Raw genomic sequence first — 8,357 nt, 5'->3', positions numbered from 1 at the left:
TTAATTTTACAAATTCAGTTAAAAATAATGAAATATTATACCACTGATAAAATAAACTTGTCAATCTGTGCAAAAATAAAATGTGGACACAAAAAGTCTGCCCACCACTGGCAAAACACAGTCTTGACCCAAATGTGCAAATATAAGCACTGACATAATGTCCTACCGCTTGATCATCATCAATTAATTCCGGCGTCAGTCAGCCTCGTCAATCAAATTGCCAGACTTCCGTAAGTCCGCCTTTTTTCACACTGCGTCCGTTCTGCCCGCTCTCCATCAAGATGCCAAAGAGCACTTATCGGGCAGGAGACCCAAGAGGAAAGAAAAATAACCCTCAGCACTTCCCAGAGCTGGCGGCTGACAAACGATTGGGTCGGGTGTGGAAGTGATTCGACCGTATCGGTAATATGAGTGATGAATACGAGCGGCGTCACGTTGGCGTTCATCATTCAGGAGCGAGACATCACCCTGAGGAGCTCTGATGATAGAAACACCTGAGAAATCTACTTTCACGCACTCATCAAGTGTTTGTACTTTGAGTCATATTTGAAAATGGAACAATCTCCCGGGATGGAATTTTATTGCCATCACAAGGCTCTGTGGTTACATAACATTCGAGAGATAAGAGATGGGAACAGAAGCTGATTGGCCGACGTCGTTGGAACGAGACTCGAAATGACACCCGGAGCCGATGAAAAGCCATTCCATTATTTTATTTATTTCATTATTATTATTTTCCCGTGTTGCATACTAAGCTGTAACATAACGTGGCAACCAGTGTGCTCGCGAGGTTGATAGATTTCAAAGCGGGCCAACCCATCAATCAATGTCACGAGGGTGATTGGTTGTTTGTGTGTGGGTGAGCGAGTGGCGCCGGGCCCTCCATCTTGAACATGCGAAGGTTGGCTGATTGCTCTCTCTGCCTTTCGATATTCATTGGAGCAACCCGACACCTGTCTTATGGATCGCGAGCTCCGAGGGAAAGATCCTATTTACACTTTGATCGGACAATCCCGATGTGTGCATGGCCTCGAGGATTGAAAGTGAACCCTATGAATTCTGCCTAGCAACTCATTTCTTCAATTGTCACTTTGCGTCTAGCGGCAAACTGTATTTTATTGTCCAGAAACATTTTTAGAAGGGCAATTCAAAGAACTAATACAAACTTAATATTTCTGAATGAGTTTCTTAGAAAAGCTACATTGATCTAAAAAACGACGACATCTAGTATAATCTAATTCTGACAACTTTAATTGTGCTCACCTCAAAATCAAAACTCAGGACTCTACTGTTAAAAACTCAAACAACATTTCTGATATAAATGTTTTGTTGTTTTACAAAATTAATATAATTTAAAGCCAATAGACCAATCCTGGTTGACATATGCCGAAGCAGAACTTAATTCATATCTGGTTTCCAGTTCTGTTTAGCTAGTATGAACTTCTACTCAGATACTCAGATATTATGGCCTGCAATTTTGCTGCTTAAAGTTGAATATGCTTCGTTTCAACATCATTCAAGCCAGGCTTCTTTGAAGTGTATCAGATCACCCAAGCGCTTAATTCCAGAGCTAAATGTCAAGCTAAGGTTAGCTTGCCAATTAGCGTGATTCCTTGTAATCTTTTCATGAAGACAATACTTGTCAACATTATCTTATTGACCAACATGGAGGTTCTGATTGATGATTTGATCATTTAGTTGGCAAGCCGCCTCTCATCGCTAGCTAGCTGACGCTAAGTAGTTTGCCTCGGCTTCCAACTACTAGCGTGTAGGCGGTGTGAGCACGGCCACTTCAGCGAAACTTTTTGAGACGGTCTTGAGGGTTTAGTTTAGTTTTTGTTTTTGTTTTGCTGTTCACTGTGTTTTGATGATGCAAATTTGGACTGAACGCTTATTTCGAGCCTTGACCCGGTGCTCCCGCTCGACATACCAATCGAGGTATTTCATTTATCAGTCGCGCTTTTCAGTGTGAAGAAAAAGTCAATGTTTGGCTCATTGTTAATACCTCCAGATGGCCTTCCGTTGTTTGATGCTATTCTTCTCCAACGCGGCATAAAGCAAAGCATGTGGGTGTTCGGGCTCTTGACGGTTATGTATATTTTCAGTGTGTTGCTGTGGCCTTCGGAGGATTAGTCACGGGTCTGTGAGCGTTACCGGAGTGGAATTAGGACCCCGCTGTGTTTGCAAGCAACACAAGCAGCACACAATCTTCGCAAACAAAAAGAAGGAGTGAAAGCAGGCGGAGGATTGGCCTTCTGTTAACTACTTCAAGCAGTGCTACTCAAAAACTGGAACTGAAAACTCATTTGCTATCCATTATTGACAAATATTGTCCTGCAATATTTTTCCCTCCATTCCTCTTCCACCCAATTCTTTGAAGTGTGTCAAACACTACCCCGAAAAAAAAATACCCCCCCCCCCAAAAAAATGGAATTAATAATAATGAATTCTTACTGCAATTCTGTCATCGTTGTGTTCATGTGTCTGTGTAACAAAACAAAAAGAACGACGCTGATGCTTGTATCGCTCCAACTCTTACTTTTTAGGTGAATTTATTACGCTGTGATCTTCCATGCTTCATCCTAAAAAACAAGACGGGCTTTGATCAACGGCACCCCCCAAAAAAAAAAGCTCCGGTAAAACATGGGTGGAATTGGCTTCATGTTTGACAAAGCAATTGTTTGATATATTTTTTGTATGTAGCGACCGTGGGACAACAAGCCAAACTTTGGCTTCATGAAATATTTAGTTAGTCACGACAACCATAAAGCCTCAAATATCCATGATTGAATTTACTACCCCACATTTTCCATAATCATAAAGGGAAAGTTATCATTTTGTATTAAATATATTAAACACAGTGCAGCCTTGGTTTACTTGCTGCTAATGCAAAAAAAAAAAAAAAAAAATTATGGTTATATCCCTTGAGCAAAGCTTTAGCAAAAGCTGAAACAAAAAAAGAAAAGCCATTGTTGACTCCAGTCAAAATTCCAGTGTTTTCTTGTTTTTATTGTAATTTAAGAAAAACACTCGCCTCTTCATTGTACTAAAGTTCACTAATTACAATTCAAATCAGTCCCTTTTAATTGTTCATCTGTTTGTTTGGGAAGTTTTTTTTTTTTTTTTTTTTTTTTTTGTGCTATGAAGCTCCCAAGGATAGACACCGCGAGAATTTTCGGATCAAAACATCGCCGGGCTTAGGCTGGATGATGCTGCCAGCGGCGTTAGCCTTGTTTTCCTCTCCTTGATCTGATTCCCAACTCGTCGACGGGAAGGTAAAGAACGCAAAACAAATACACTTTAATGATGTGTTCCAGTTCCACCTGGCGACAACCATGATTTTTTGAATAATATATTGCCCTATATAACAAGTGATTGATCTATTGTGAGGGGGGCTACAACAGACCCCCCCCCAATGCCCCCTTACGCTACATGAAAAATGCCTCTGTCATAGAAAGTCATTGGTAATTGGTGGGTTGGTGTATGGAGGGGCGTAATTGATAGGGAAGCAAACTGCTTGTTACTAGGCAGAATTCCAATTGTACCTAAATGAATGTTTGAAAATAAATGTACTCCATATAATCATTAAATATAACTGATCTGTGTTTAGCTAATTCACTGTATTGTATTAAAAAAAACAAAGAAGCCAAATAAATATCCAGTGACACTTAGCCTACCACTAGAGGGAGCCCACATGCCACACTTTGAGAATCAAAGTGAGATTTCCTATACATTTGACAGTACTTTTTAAAAGTCTGAGCTCAATGAGCAATTATTCTTGTCTACCCGCTTGGTAGAAAAATGTTGGTGGTTGAAAAACAAGATTTGACCTTGCTTGAAATGTTACTCACCCGAAATGCTACCATTTGCGCGTTCCAATCCTGTCTTTTTGAAGATAAACGTACCTTTAAAGGAACCGTGCATACATATCAGTCCACATCAGACAACTCGTTTGCATATCTGACCTGTCAATAACGGCGGAGGGAGCGAAGGCGGGATTTAATTCATCATCGTCGTATCTCTGTTCTTTGTTCTCGGGGTAAACGTGGCGGGCATGCTTCAAAGGCATTTTAATGGGGCGGCAGCGTGAAGATGCCAGGAGGCCAATTACACATGTGCGCTACACTTTAGTACTTTCCGTGAATCCTGCTGCTCAGATATGGTGATAGCTCGGATTCCTCTCCTGTGGAATAGCTGACCTTGACCTGGGTAGAATTGGTCGTATGCAAACAGCACAGGGAGTACCTCAAGTTGTCTGCAGCTCGGAGCTGCGGAAAGAGTGAAATGTCGACTGTTCAAGCTATCGCTAATGCTCGGAGCTTGCGTTGATGGGATTATAAGGCTTGAAAGGTGGAATCTCAGTGAAATGACTCGTATGTCTGCCATGTTTTCTCCGTGGCTCAGTGAATCATCTAAGTCTGCGATCTTAGGGCGAGGCAAATTATCTGAGTCTTTTGACTCGAGTCATTCAGTCCAATTGCCGTAAGCCGCTGCGTGTTTGGTCCAGCCGCAAACGTAATTTTTTTCCATTGAGTCGGTTCACTTGAGTCATTAAACCAGAGTCTGCTAACTCCACTCAGTGAGCCAAATCATCTTAGTCTAAAGTTTTCGTTGAGTCCTTTCATTTGAGTCAGTGAATTAATGTGTCTGAGTCGGCCAACAATACTCAGTGAACCAAATCGTCTGATTGAGTCTCTTCACTTGAGTCTGTGAACGAGTGTCCGTTAACTCGATTCATTGCGTCAAACGATCTGAGCTTGCAGTTTTTCCGTACTTTACAGGATTCAGCCAGAGGACTCATAGGACCCAAAACTTGTGATTCCCGATTCAGTCCAAAGATGTATTGGATGTGGATAAGAAATCCAGCTGTCGGTAAGTCAAATGTTTGAGATTATCTCGGTAACTGGTAAACCTACTCTTCAGGTATGATTAGGTGTCAACCGTAAAGTGGAAAAATAAAAGAAAGAGGGATTAAATAAAGAAGACGATTTGGAACATGTGTTGAAACTGGACAGCGTACTGTGACTAGTTATCCCAGCTCCTCAGCTTTTACAGTACCAGAATATTTTCTTCACCTCCGTCTGTAACACAACATCCATCCAGACGAACAAGAAAAGAAAAAAATGGTCCCAGTTGGGGTAAGGGAGCCTTCCCCATCCATCTGCTTGGAGATGAGTGCCCTTGGATGTCACAAAATGCCTCAACATGCCCCTCATGCTCATCAGCCAGGAAGAGCCTCACCCCGCCTCGCGTCTCGGCTTTGGCACTGGCGTTCGGTTCTCGGCAGGGTGCGCTTGATTTGACCAGAAGGAGGCGTCTCATGATTGATGACTCCCGCCACGGCGATCTGGCTTGGGCTTTATCTGCAGATGTGTATGGCCTGCCTGTGAGTAATTTAGAGCACCTCAAGCATTTCTCTGCCAGCTTTAGCTTGGGGAGCCATGAAATAATTTGCGGTAAATTGTCATATCGTTTAATAAAAAAGTGCTTAGCTACATGTGGGGAAACTAATTCATCTTGTTTTAACTTCAGGAAAATTAACAGTACTGTTATGACCTCCTTGCGTGAATTCTGTCCTTATTTTTAATTAAGAAATGAGGCCGTTTTAGGATTATTGTTTTAATAATACAAGAATAACATTGTATGACTTTTTGCCTTTGTTAAACTTTTATTTTTATATCATATTACGATTACATCCAGAGGAAATGGACTGTGACGTGGGCCTTTTTTGTTTCAAAACCAGGTCAGCGTTTTCCCCCCCAAAATGTGGCTGTTGTATAACATGTCAAGTCTTGAAACTAATGGCAAATAGATAGCAGTTGAAAGTCAGAAACATCCGTACAAATATGGTTTGACAAACACGACTAATTGGCATCTACTCCTCCCCATGACGAATTACACACGCGCACACACACAGCATCCATTTATTCTAGTGAAAGTGCGCCATCAGTTGGTGACTTTTAGCACTGCAGTAGCGTCACCTTATAGTCCTCTAATTTCCACCTGGCAATGGTGCATGGAGCAAAGTGAAGGCCGTCGTGTGTTTTGCAACATTTATTCGAACTGGGGTTATGACCCAATTGCACCGTTGTGCTATTGATGATAGCCACCCTGATTTATTCTCGGATGAGGTCATCAATTGAGCTGCCTTGACGAGACAGGACAGCAAAGGATGAGCCAAGGCGAACTTTTGCCCCGTTGTTTTGTAGTCGAGTTTCCCCCGGAGGCCTTGGCTAATGCCGCAGAGTGTATGGGTAGCTAGCTAGCAAGCTATCAAGCTGAATTGGATGGATGGATGGATAGATAGATGGATAGACGGACGGACTTTTTTTAAAGAACACTTAAATGTCGAAGTAAAAAATGCACAACAATATTTTCTTTGAAACTTTTTTATCCAATGAACAGTTTAAAGAATGTAGCTGTTAGCCGAGGGTCGCATCCACATCAGTCATGTTGTTTTCTGCACTTTAAAATTGCTTTCCCGCAGCCGTGCTCATTCTGTTCAGTCCTCATTTTTTTGTCAAGGAATCAACTGAAAAGGTCTCCTTGCTTTTTCTTAGTTATTGTTTTTGTTTTGTCCCTCGCCCTGTATCGTTAAATCTGCCGTTAACATGTCCAATCCTGTCGAGGAATAGTTTATTACTGGTCTGACTTGCCTCCCCAGCCCCCCAGGAAGCATTTCTGCAGCAATTCTCTTTGTCTTTCATCACTCTATCACTCTAAATGCTCCTAAATGGACTGGAGGCTGCTGGAGATGGTGGGGGTGCGATGGCAATAACCTCAACTTTGTGTCAGGAGACGAATTTGGAATCTTCAGTGCCTTTCCTGGCATGAAATGTATTTACAAATACCTCCGCGAGATCCAATAAAAGGTTTAATATTTAATTAGGCTTAAGGGCATGATGGTAAGATGGAGGACTTCCTCCGTTAAAACGCGCTTGCACTTTGGGACGAGCGCTTCATAGCTCTGCGTTTATGCTCCCGGAATGTGGAGAAGTGTACCAGAATTGGGCCAGCTGCAAAAAAAATAACTAAAAAGTCAGAATGTTAGGAGAATAAAGTCGTAGTATAATCAGGAGAAATACTTCTTTATTGTGATGGTTGTATTCAATACAAATATTGATAAAAATAAGTCTTGTTATTGAATTTGTTTGGTGTGACAATCTATTTTTATCATCACATTTATTAAACAAATAAATAAATAGAATAAAAAATGCCCTTACTTCTATGGTACCAACCATAATCGTTTCCATCATTTTATAATGAGTTAGCAAACACAGGCTCATCAATGACGTCATTTGATGACATCACGCGGCCCTCCGACAGCTTTAATACTTTAACGCTCGCTTGTCACATCACATTTTCTTTTGAAGCAAAGTTCAGTCCTCACGAGAAGCACAAAAGCAAACGTGGTGGCACAAATGTCCAATTGTAGTTGCATCAAAAGAGGGTGCGCTTTAAAAATGGATAACAAGCGGAGTGGCTTGCATAATTGATGGCGCTTTGTTACGCAAGCGTTCCTAATGGCAGTCACACTGACTATTGTCTAATCCGAAACGTCTCCCCGCCCGCTTGTAAAACGTTCACGGGACGTCTGATTATGATTATGATCGTATTAAAAACGCAGGTGGAGTGCCGCGTTCCTGTCAGCGAGGCGCAAAAGAAGCGCGCCCTTCCCCGATCTCTTCTTGCCGCTACTTAGCTGGTGCTCGTGCTGAGCCAGCGCATTAGCCATGCAAGCATCCATCCACACTGCAGCCTGTCACTTATGCACAAGTCAGCGGAAACAATCGACGGTCCTGAGAGGCCTTACTTTGCCCCTTTGCTGGCCTCATTCGCGGATTATTACCGCTTTTTTTGTCATTAAATATGATTTCAATGAGATGTCCTTAATTACACCAGAGGCGCAACCGAGCCAGGGCTGGCAAGATTACTGCCTGAAAGGGTTGCAGTAGAGTGGACGAGATTCAGGCGAAGTAAAAATAAATAGGTCAGGACTAAGTTGTTTGACCAGTTATTTGCCTAAAACGTCTGCTGCGAAGTTGTTTACCATACTAGTTCTCATTAGGGAACCGCGTCACCTATTTTGAGCAGGCGCCTCAGGGAGGAAAAAAAAAAAGCGTTCCATAAAAGAAGTCCTGCGTGCGTGGCGGTGACATCGTTAGCGCTGGCGTTTCTTTTGTGTTCTCAGGACGGGAGTCTTATCAAAGTTTCCCATCCGGAGCGCAGACGCGGCTCGGCGCACAGATCAATGCCCGTCTATATTGGGAAGCCAATTAATTTCCTCCACCGGAAAGTCGCGCATGCGCCAATTAGGCAAAGTTGAGTCAGTGAGGACACATAAGCATGCATGGCGC

The sequence above is a fragment of the Syngnathus typhle genome, linkage group LG1 (genome assembly GCF_033458585.1).
Source record: "Syngnathus typhle isolate RoL2023-S1 ecotype Sweden linkage group LG1, RoL_Styp_1.0, whole genome shotgun sequence".
Lineage (NCBI taxonomy): Eukaryota > Metazoa > Chordata > Actinopteri > Syngnathiformes > Syngnathidae > Syngnathus > Syngnathus typhle.
Note: the sequence above shows the minus strand (reverse complement) of the source record.